This window comes from Hetaerina americana, unplaced genomic scaffold, assembly GCF_022747635.1.
Source record: "Hetaerina americana unplaced genomic scaffold, ioHetAmer1.1.p SCAF_49, whole genome shotgun sequence".
Classification (NCBI taxonomy): Eukaryota; Metazoa; Arthropoda; class Insecta; order Odonata; family Calopterygidae; genus Hetaerina; species Hetaerina americana.
This window is the reverse complement of record NW_027287084.1, coordinates 2,559,488-2,570,454: the sequence shown is the minus strand read 5'-3', so window position 1 is coordinate 2,570,454 and position 10,967 is coordinate 2,559,488.

The following is a 10,967-nucleotide window of genomic DNA, read 5'->3' as shown; positions in this document are numbered from 1 at the left end:
ACGTTAAGTGTAGGCTAATGCCAACGTCGGGTTAACCTCCACCTTACCTCCTTTCGCATCCGACCCTAATGGCGCAAACGACCTCAGCTGTCGGTCGCCTCCCGTAAATCTATTACTTTAACTGTTTTGAGAAAACGCCCTCTTCGACATTCCTATTCTGCTTCTTATATCCCTCTAGATTCTTTCATCACTGATGATTCTAGTACACGAGTAGCTAAATTTTGTTCACTTATTATTCCAGCGTGTTTTTTCGTATTTTTACTAGAAAAATTATTCCTTACTTCAACTACACACAATTCTTTGCATTACCTTTTTCTTGGCATTACTTTTCGCTCCCGTTATCCATTCTTCTTTCCTTCTTGAATGTATAGCAATGTCTTTCGCATCCTTCGTCCACCATACTCATGCCTTCTCCTTAAATTCGTACACCCCCTTTATCTTTTCTTTTATATCGTTAACTGCTCTCTCAATACACACATCAAATATCGATATGTCGATAATGAGTGGGGCCACGCTACTTCTTTCTTTATTTTAGCTTCTTCCCACTTTGTAACCCAATATAATCATTTCTACCTTCTCTCTATATAGAGCGTGTATCAAACTTCTGTCATGGTAGTTAAATCCAATTTCCTTTCGGATACGTACCATTATATTCCAGCCCACGCGGTCAGAGGCTTTTTTCCAAATATTGGAATGCGATATAGGATCTTTCTGTATCCTCCTCTCGACGACGTCATAGATAGTTTCTCTCATTCCTCTACTTATTCTAAATCCTAATTTCCCTCAATTTAATACTCTTCCGCTTTCTTTTCATTATGTAGTCAATTTGATAATATCATATTTTCCTAATTTTTTGCCTCCCTGGCTTTCTCCAACTTTTGGATTCTATTCAATTGGATTCTTCAAGTAGTTTTAGATTGTCTCCTCCCTTTGCATACTGTATTACCTCGACAACATTGACATACATTTCAATACATTCTCATCATCGTGGCTTGTTTGTGGCATGTAAACTTGTTTCACTGGGGTATTAATGGGTTTTGCTGTCAACTTCACCATAATGGCCCTTTTTGTAGGAAGGTCTTTACACTCCTTGCACCACTTATCCTCAATATTATGCCCAACCTCTCAGTTCCATTCAAGCTGCGTGTATGGATGATCCTGTAACGGCCGCTAGAAAAAATTCCTCATTAGTGCCATTTTGTTTCACTCACACCTAATATGTCTAATCCCATTCTATAAATCTCCACCTTTCCATTCTCTATCCCATCTCATTCTGTTATTCACCGGGAATTTCATCTTTCGCTGCTAATTGGAATGACATATTCGACTGATTTAATATCTCGAGTAATCCCAGCCAGCAGTAGACAGCATTCAATATCTTTCGCAGGACTTTGAGACCGTTTTATGTTACCCAAAGATGGTCTCTTACGCCCTCAGAGTACCGCTGCGAATTGCCCACGATTACTTTTTCGTCAAGTACGCTCCCTTATTTCGCAGCTGTATTTAGAGACAGACCCATGATTCGCGACTCGATAGTTAAAGCGCAGCTACGGGTATATTTCTTTGCCTCTTCACACTTTACCGCCATTCTGAGCTTCCTTACGGCTACTCGGATTTCTCATTGAGTACTTCTATATCTTTGAAAACATTCACAGTCTTTGTAGATCCCGAACTTCATTTTATTTATCCAAGAGAGCATGCTACACGAAATCATCGATGAGAATGTTATTCCATCAGACCGATACGTTTATTCTACTTAATATGCCAGCATCCACATTGATTGTGTGGGTGAGGTTTCTGAAGTTTGCGGCAGATAGTTAAATGAAAAAAGAGGCGAGTTCTTGGCTATAACTCTGAAACTGCAAAGCTTTATTTACAGCATGATGCGTGCGTCCACTACGAAATATATCTTTAACATTGAGAATCCTATGGCGAATGGGGCAGCAGAGGTTAGGGTGAAGAAGATATCAGAGAAAATAAAGTCAAATTTGCAATAGCATTGGACAGAAATGTAATATTTTTGCTTCAACTTAAAATTTATTGAGACATCCAGCCGCACATTATGCAATCCTGAAAAATATGCAAACGGCTGGATAAAAAAGTAAAGTGCTAAGACGATGAAATTTTTAAATTTTAGACTGAATTTTTGAAGTATCTATCATAAAAATAACGACAACGTTTCAACATAACGGTGTCTCTAGAAATAATTAGGTCTAATTATTTTTCACTAGCTAAGCTGTTGACTAGCGTATACGTTTGATTAATTGAAAAGGTTAGTTCAAGCTAAGCGTGCAAACTTCCTAAAAATTCTCACGAATTAGAGATAATTTCCACAATATGGTTGCCGTTTCACTCATAATTCTACGTGTAGCAAACTCTATAAGCATCCAAAAACATAGCCATGCTATTTGCGATCAGTTTTCCTCGTGCTGGCGTCTTCCTTCGTTTGGTTCGTCCTCTTTCCCAATTGTCTCAAACATCTATTCCGATGGCATAAAGCTTCGGTGTCGTGCGAGTGGAGTGGAAGGCCCCATGCATAAAGTTGAATGCATCACCCAGAAACGGCAAACGCCGGAATGCATCTCAAAATGGCAAAACTGCAAAAGGTGTAATGGTAATCTAGGGAGCAGTGCTTTTGCTGCGTATGTTTTTATATCTCTACTCGAATGACATTTCCATATGCAGTAAATAACAGTAAGTGACTGAAGGTTTATTATTTCGTGCCTCAATTGCAGAATCCTTTTCCGCATCGTCACATTTGAATAATTTCCGAAATCGGAATATTGTAATTCCAATTCTCATTCCGAGATTCGATTCATGTTATGCTTGGTTTGGAAAACGCCAAGCAAAAGGAAAACAGAAAAAAATTGAATTGTGAAAATATGGAGATCCTCCATTGTTTATCTCCGCGAGTGCACCATTGGTAATTACCGATTCCTAATATTCCGTGAAAATAAATGTGATGTAGTGTTATAGCTTTATATTTCCTGCCGATCTCAAGCCCAAATTTTGACTAAAGCTACTTATAAAAGGATTTGGGCACAAAATAAGATAACAATTAACTGAATCATTTGTATTAGCATTTAAGCATTAAATAGTATCAAATCGTTTTATTTTTGCAACCACTCTTTAAAGTAATTATAACTTCTAGGAAGACTTTCCCTTGGTATAATTTACTCACGAGGTTCAATAACAAAGTAACTTGCATTTAACAATAGAAGATACACACTAATAAGGTTAAATAATAGACACCTTAGTAGTTATTCCTGGAGATAAGTAGCTCATTCTTTATTTTGTAAAACTATAATAGTATTCGTGAAAACAATTTTTTCTCAACAGCCAAATCCAATAAAAACTTGCAACATTGTGGAAGAGCTAAATCAGAGCGTCAAATTTCCCTTGGCCAGCAATTTAAAAAGGATTAAAATGCGACGGTTGGATTCTTATTAAGATCATAATATTCGTTATCCACAAATTGAAAAGCCTTTCAATGAGCTTACTCTTCACCTATGAGTTTTTTTAACTTCGATATTATAAAGAATTACATTATTACGGGCCAAAACACGTCGCTTTAGGTATCTTTGATGCCTCAAGTTTTAACGGAAAATAGAATACACAATTGGAATGATATGTTCATTCAAGCAGAAACGTTTATTTGCCCGTAATTCGGTGCCCTTAGATTTCACATGCGTCAACCTTGTGTACCTAGCACTTTATAAAATAGTGTAACATACTGTTGTTTAAGTGTGCCTATTCATCCCATACCCAAATATACAGCATACTAAACCAATGGATACCGTTTCTGCTTCTACTGGTAGAGAAAAACATTTAGCATAGGCAAATGATGCAGTTAAGGTCAAACGTGAAACAGCTACATTAAATAAGTAAAAACCAAATTCTCCGATGGTAACTGTTGAATGAAATAAAAGTTCCCATGTATTCAAAACTCACCACAACTTCTAGGAACATTAAACTAAAGCATACATGAAGCAGATTAATTTTTAAGATATGAAATGTACATCGTAGACGAAGAGGGCAGTAAATATTGTGATATATTTTATACAAAAAGTATAAAAAGACTCAAGACAAGTTTAATTGGATGGCAAGATCATTTGGATGGGATCAAATGACCTGGCCATGAAATAAATAAAAATAAAAATATAACCTCTCAAAAATGTTATCCAATGTCACATTAAACTGAGGTCAAACAAAGTGCGTGCAAATAATATTGACCGGGTGATAGTATAAGAACAACAAATGATGAATTGCTGATCGGCGATTAATGGGCGGTGAAGGAAATTTGTTGCCCGCAGAGAGGGACTAGGTGGATATTTGGGAGATTGGACTCTTCTCGGCAAATGGAGTGCCTTCAAAAGTGATTAAAGTTAGCGGAAAACTTGCCTTTTGACCGCAACCGACTGCCCTGACCATCCATCTCCTCTTCCCTCACGCCCTTTCTCCCGAATGCCTCTTTGGCACCAACCGCCTTTCCAAGCAACGTACACCATTCCATCCCCCTTATTTACCCCTCCTCTTTTACCAGGTCTATCTCATACCAAATGGATTTGCCTTCTCAGGGACCCCAGAGCAGTCTGGGTTGTCCATCGCGACTAATCTATAATTTGGCCGATAGACAATTGGCCATAGATCATGGTGAGGGCAAATAATTTGTCCGTTGCCATTAAAGCATTGGGGAAGAGATAATTACGCTGGTTTGCACATATGAAACCATTTTTGCGCATCATCGCATGCAATTCACATGAACTTATTTGCGCCTGAAAGCCGTTTGCAGTGTTAATGTGGTTGCGATGTGAATGATCCACATGTATCCCCCGTTAATGTTTAACTTTAAGAGGACACGTTTGTGAAGGATCTGGTTTATGATATTCTGAAAAGTAAACATTTTTCTTAAGTAAGGCCCCAGAGGATTGGCCCCTTGAGGGAGAAAACAAGAGTGAGGTGGAAATCGAGAGAGTTTGGAGAAACAGGGAAGGTATATTCATGGCCAAGCGTACAACACGATAACGAGAGGAGATAAAGACATTCATTAACACAATTCAATACGTACAATGCGACAAGTGAAACTAATATTGAGTAAATACTATGACCTGAGAATGAGATTTATTGCTTGCCTTGTCCACGCGCGCACACACCATCGTCATAAATTCATTAACATTCATCGATCTGCCTTCAGTTATATTCCAGTTGTAGTACTACGTCAAAAATACACGTCTTCTTCAGTTAGCATACTCCAGAGAAACCAATTTTGCGTACAAGATTTCAGCCCAGCGTGCTCTGAATTAATTCAAGAAGAATCTTAACATTTTGACTCATCCAAGTAAATAATGTTGGTATTTGCCTCAGGATGGTATGTTTCATGCAAATTCATGCTTTCAGTTTTACTCGTCGTACAATACAACATTCATTAAAAATATATCTATCATTTCTTTCAGTATCGCCGTAATTTGAGAGATTTAACAGTAATTTATATAACTATTAGATTGGTATTTTCATGTTCACACTAAAATTAACAGTTTTACTTCGTGTTTTATTTCGAAGAATTTATCCTTTCATTAAGCTTGTCGCAACTTAAATGTGGTGTCAATGCTAACCTATATATGTATGTATATATATATATATATATATATATATATATATATATATATATATACTCATATATACAGAAACATATATAAGGAAAAGGGATAGGAACACGTATAAAGGACGAACACAATAGAGGTGGGGAAGGCGGAATCGAACGGATCACAAGAGTAAAAATATTTCCTCAACCGGGACTCGAACACCGGATCTTTCCACTTGCCGGGCGGATGCTCTTAACCACTTGAGCTATCGAGGATATGTAATTTACCCTGAGATCCGTGGGTCTTATATGTCGCCAAGCGCCCCGATTCTTTAGCCAAGAGATGGCGTCAGGGGGCTGTTTCACCCACCAAAGGAGAAATAGACAATACACAAGAGGAAAGGACAGTGGTTAGAATTCATACAACATCATACAGGAAAAGTGCGTTTCGTGGCACGCATAGCCAGAAGAAAGAGATGAGCCACATTGGCCAAATACACATTCAAACACGAAATCCCGCCAAACGGCGAATAAATACTCATATATACATCCTTTGGTGGGTGAAACAGCCCCCTGACGCCATCTCTTGGCTAAAGAATCGGGGCGCTTGGCGACATATAAGACCCACGGATCTCAGGGTAAATTACATATCCTCGATAGCTCAAGTGGTTAAGAGCATCCGCCCGGCAAGTGGAAAGATCCGGTGTTCGAGTCTCGGTTGAGGAAATATTTTTACTCTTGTGATCCGTTCGATTCCGCCTTCCCCACCTCTATTGTGTTCGTCCTTTATACGTGTTCCTATCCCTTTTCCTTATATATGTTTCTGTATATATGAGTATTTATTCGCCGTTTGGCGGGATTTCGTGTTTGAATGTGTATATATATGTATATATATATATATATATATATATATATATATATATATATATATATATATATATATATATATATATATATATATATATTTAAAACCGTTGTTGTTCTATTGCATGCAACTATTTTGGATATGCGTCAAAATTTAATTATTCCCTAGGGTGCTTCAATCCGTACGCAATATTGGCCAGCACGTTCATTCAGCTGCAATCTTTCTAAGATCGCCTTCTTGCTGCGGCGAAGACAGTTAAACTCCGTGTGCAATTTAGCCACCGAACCGCAGGAAAAGTCAAAGACGCCATAAAAGACTCTCCTTTCATCACCGCCCTCACTCTACTGCGGCTGTTTGACGATCTAATTCACAGAGAAGTGCAGATAATACTCTCTAATCGCCAAGCCGTTAGAATTGCCGAACTTTAATAGAATGAAGAAATAAGCCGAGGCTTGCGAGCATGTAGATTTCGGCATGTCGTTCGCATGCGAAGTTCGATGGGATTAAAACAATTCGACATTCGGCCAAGGGAGATGGGGGTGTAATGGAGGAGAGTATTTTGGTTTGCCGAAGGAAGGGGGGCGAATAAGGGGAGGGGGAAGCGGGAAAGATTAAACGAGATGGCGGCGAGTAAGGCACGGGAGGAGGGAACGGGTGGGAGGTGGCGTAGGCCATTGGCCTTAGGGGGATTAGTAGAAGGAAAATTGGCGAGGAAGGGATGCGAGGGAGACAATGAGATGTTATAATGGAGCAGTCGGAAGGACAGATGCGACGGAAGGAGAGGTCTGCTCAAAGTAGTGCCCTCCTTCTCTCACAACTACCCCCGCACGCCCCCAAGCTCTCCAACACACCCCCTTCCCGCCGCCAAAACTTGCTCCCTCCCCTAAAGAATCCTCCCCTCCATTCCTCCTCCCTTCCTCATTTCACTGCCCCTTTCCGCCGACGCACAGCATTCGAGGGCCCTATTTGCGGCCCCATTCAACAGGGCCCCGGGACTTAAAACCATCATCCCTGACTGAGGAAATGCTTCCTCTCGAGAAACTCCCATTATGCGTAAGTGGGGATGCTGCTAGGAGTTTGTATCCACCTGACGTCATAGCGACGTGTGTAGCTCTCCGAAAACTTAATCAAGTTTCTCGGATACTTAAATCCAATTGTGCCCAAGAACGTTAAAATGTATCGCTAGGTCGGGGCTGAAGATGCAAGATACCGCGCCTCCGCTCTTCCTGCCATTTCCGAGGTTGCCTAAGTTATTTTGACTAAGAAAAACTATATATATATATATATATATATATATATATATATATATATATATATATATCTATATATATAAAGGAGAGTGTTTGTTTGTATGTATGTAATTTGTTTACTTTTTTGCTGTCATAGAAACAACATTGTTCCAACTATGCCAGCAGGATACTTTTGCAAGAACACTATTGTATTGAGAATTCCCGAGATATTATACGTGGAATACATCAAGGAAAGTAATTTGTAGAAGAAAAATGGGCAACTTTGATCCTGAGAATAATATTTATTCATGTGACGCATTGGGCCGAGTCTACGCAGTCCATCCTAACAACGCCGAATGTTATTTTTTAAGAATGCTTCTACATACCATTAGAGGACCTCGCTCATTTGCAGAATTAAGAACGGTAAACGGAGAAATATGTGAGACATTCAGAGAAGCTTGCCAGAATTTAGGGTTGCTAGAAGGAGATCAACACTGGGATGACTCATTGCGAGAGGCCAGTTTGATTTCTCTGCCAGGACAAATCCGAATTTTGTTTGCCATCATAATAACCTCCTGTAATCCATCTAACCCAAACACAATATGGGAAAAATATAAAGAATCATTGAGAGGATATACTGGCTAAAGTTCGAAGTGAAAATCCTACATTGGATATATACATAATAACCTCCGGTAATCCATCTAACCCAAAAACATTATGAGAAAAATATAAAGAATCAATGAGTGAGGATATACTGGCTAAAGTTCGAAGTGAAAATCCTACATTGGATATTACGTTTAACCCCGACATTTTTAATAAAACTTTGATTATTTTGGAGGAAAAGTGTATCACCATGGTTAACAAGACTTTAGTGGAACTCGGTCTTTTTGCACCTGTACAAGATCAACAGGGTGTATTTTATCCAGATTATATACGTGAAACTAGCTACAATGTCTTAGACTTAGAAGCATACATCGCGGATAAAAAGCCACTTCTTAATGAAGATCAGAAATTCGCGTACGAAACAATAATGGATCAAGTAGATAAACAAGAAGGAGGTATCATTTTTCTTGATGCTGCTGGTGGCACGGGAAAAACATTTTTAATTAATTTAGTTCTCGCTGAAATCAGGGTTCATGGAGAAAGTGCTCTAGCCGTTGCATCTTCAGGTATTGCAGCGACATTAATGGAAGGAGGAAGAGAGGAAACTGCAGTTTAATGGAAGGAGCTCTTGTACTCTTGTGTGGAGACTTCCGTCAAACTCTGCCTGTCATTCCAAAATCGACTCCATCCGATGAAATTAATGCCTGTATAAAACATTCTGTTCTATGGAATCATGTCCAAGAAATTAGCCTTAAACAAAACATGCGAATCCTCTTAAGAGATGGGAATGCTCAAAATTTTGCAAATAAACTTTTGGAGATTGGAGAAGATAGATAAGTTATTGAAGCATCTGGTATGATAAAATTGTCATCAGATTTATGTGTTTCGGTGAAAACTGTCCGCGATATGATACAAGCAGTCTATCCTAACGTTAATCAAAATTATAAAAATTTAGAATGGTTGCGAGGAAGAGCCCTTCTTGCTCCTAAGAACGATGATGTTGATGAAATTAGCAAGGAGATACTAGCCATGCTGCCAGGAGACGTGATTGAATATAAATCGGTTGATACCGTAGTGGATGCTGACGAAGCCGTCAATTATCCAACGGAATTCCTAAATTCACTTGATCCAGCTGGATTGCCACAACAACGCCTTATACTTAAAGTAGGATCTCCAATCATTTTATTGCGAAATTTAGATCCACCAAAACTCTGCAATGGGACACGATTGTGTGTGACAAAATTAATGAAAAATATAGTCCAGCCAGTCATTTTAACTGGAAAAGGTGAAATAATTTTTATTCCACGGACACCTCTAATCCCAACTGATCTTCCCTTCAACTTTAAAAGATTACAGTTTCCAGTCCGGCTAGCTTTTTCAATTACCATTAATAAATCACAGGGACAGTCTTTAAAGTTTTGTGGTGTTGATCTAAGATCGCCATGTTTTAGCCACGGGCAACTTTATGTTGCTTGCTCCAGAGTAGGTTCGCCTAAAAATTTATATATTCTTTCTCCTGGATATGAAACAAAAAATGTAGTTTATAAACAGGTGTTAAATAAAAAAGATTCTTAACTTTGTATGAAGTAGTGTATTATTGTACTTTATAATTTGTTGTTTTTATTTATGTAGTATATTTATATTATTGTTTCTCCCTAACCCGTGCAAAGCCGGGTATTCAGCTAGTATATATATATATATATTCACATATGCACACTCATACCTATTTGCTCATTTAAACTCTCCTCAAGAAAATAGCATGAAATGCGAATTTTATGACGGATCGTTTTTTTGCTGTTTTCAATGTTGATTCTTCGATCGAAGAGGAAACAATGGAGCTAGTTAGTGGCACGAATATCATTGCAATATTTATAGCTGTACCCTAGGCGAAAAATAAATTTTAAATTAGAACTAATAATTAAATACTAAAGAAATAAAATTCTGACGTTTTCTTTCCAATTAATTAATGTTCATGCTGCCCAAATGCACACGTTGATGAAACGATATCTCATGAATCAGCAGACTTTCCATGCAATATTCACCCAAAGTACCTCCGTCGTCCCAGCAATGGAATGATGCCATTGCGCCATTTAAAGATAAATGTTTTACATTAGTTATAATCTCCCCTCCAATCCGTGTTCACGTTGGCTTGCTACGAATATTTCATCATGGTAGAATCAGAATTTCATTTGTTGCTTTCCTCTAAAGCCTATAATTTTCCATTGAATATTTAATAGAAAAAGTGAGAATACTAGTGGTGCAACTGGAAAAAAATAAGAAAATTGAAAAATTATACTCACCAGGATTTCCCCAAATACCAGTCTGTAAGTTCGGGTATTAAGTCTCAAGATGTCCTTGAGAGGCATGCTGGATAGACTGAACTGGAACAGGCATTTTTAATAATTTTGTGTTCTGAAAAAGAAACACTCGAGTAAATTTAAGATGGTCAAATGATTTGGTTTAAAACAGATTTGAGGGTCGAAAATGTGGCAATAAGCCACTATTTAAGGAAAAGTGTGATTAAAAAGTAATATTCCAAAAACTATCAAAATACGCATAACTAAATAATACTATGAATATTTTAGTGTGATGTAGGAAGCTAATAAAGCAATGAGTGCATTTTTAAAGCATTAAAATGCAAAATATCAATTACAATATTCGGGTATAAATGCTGTGAAACCTTATATCT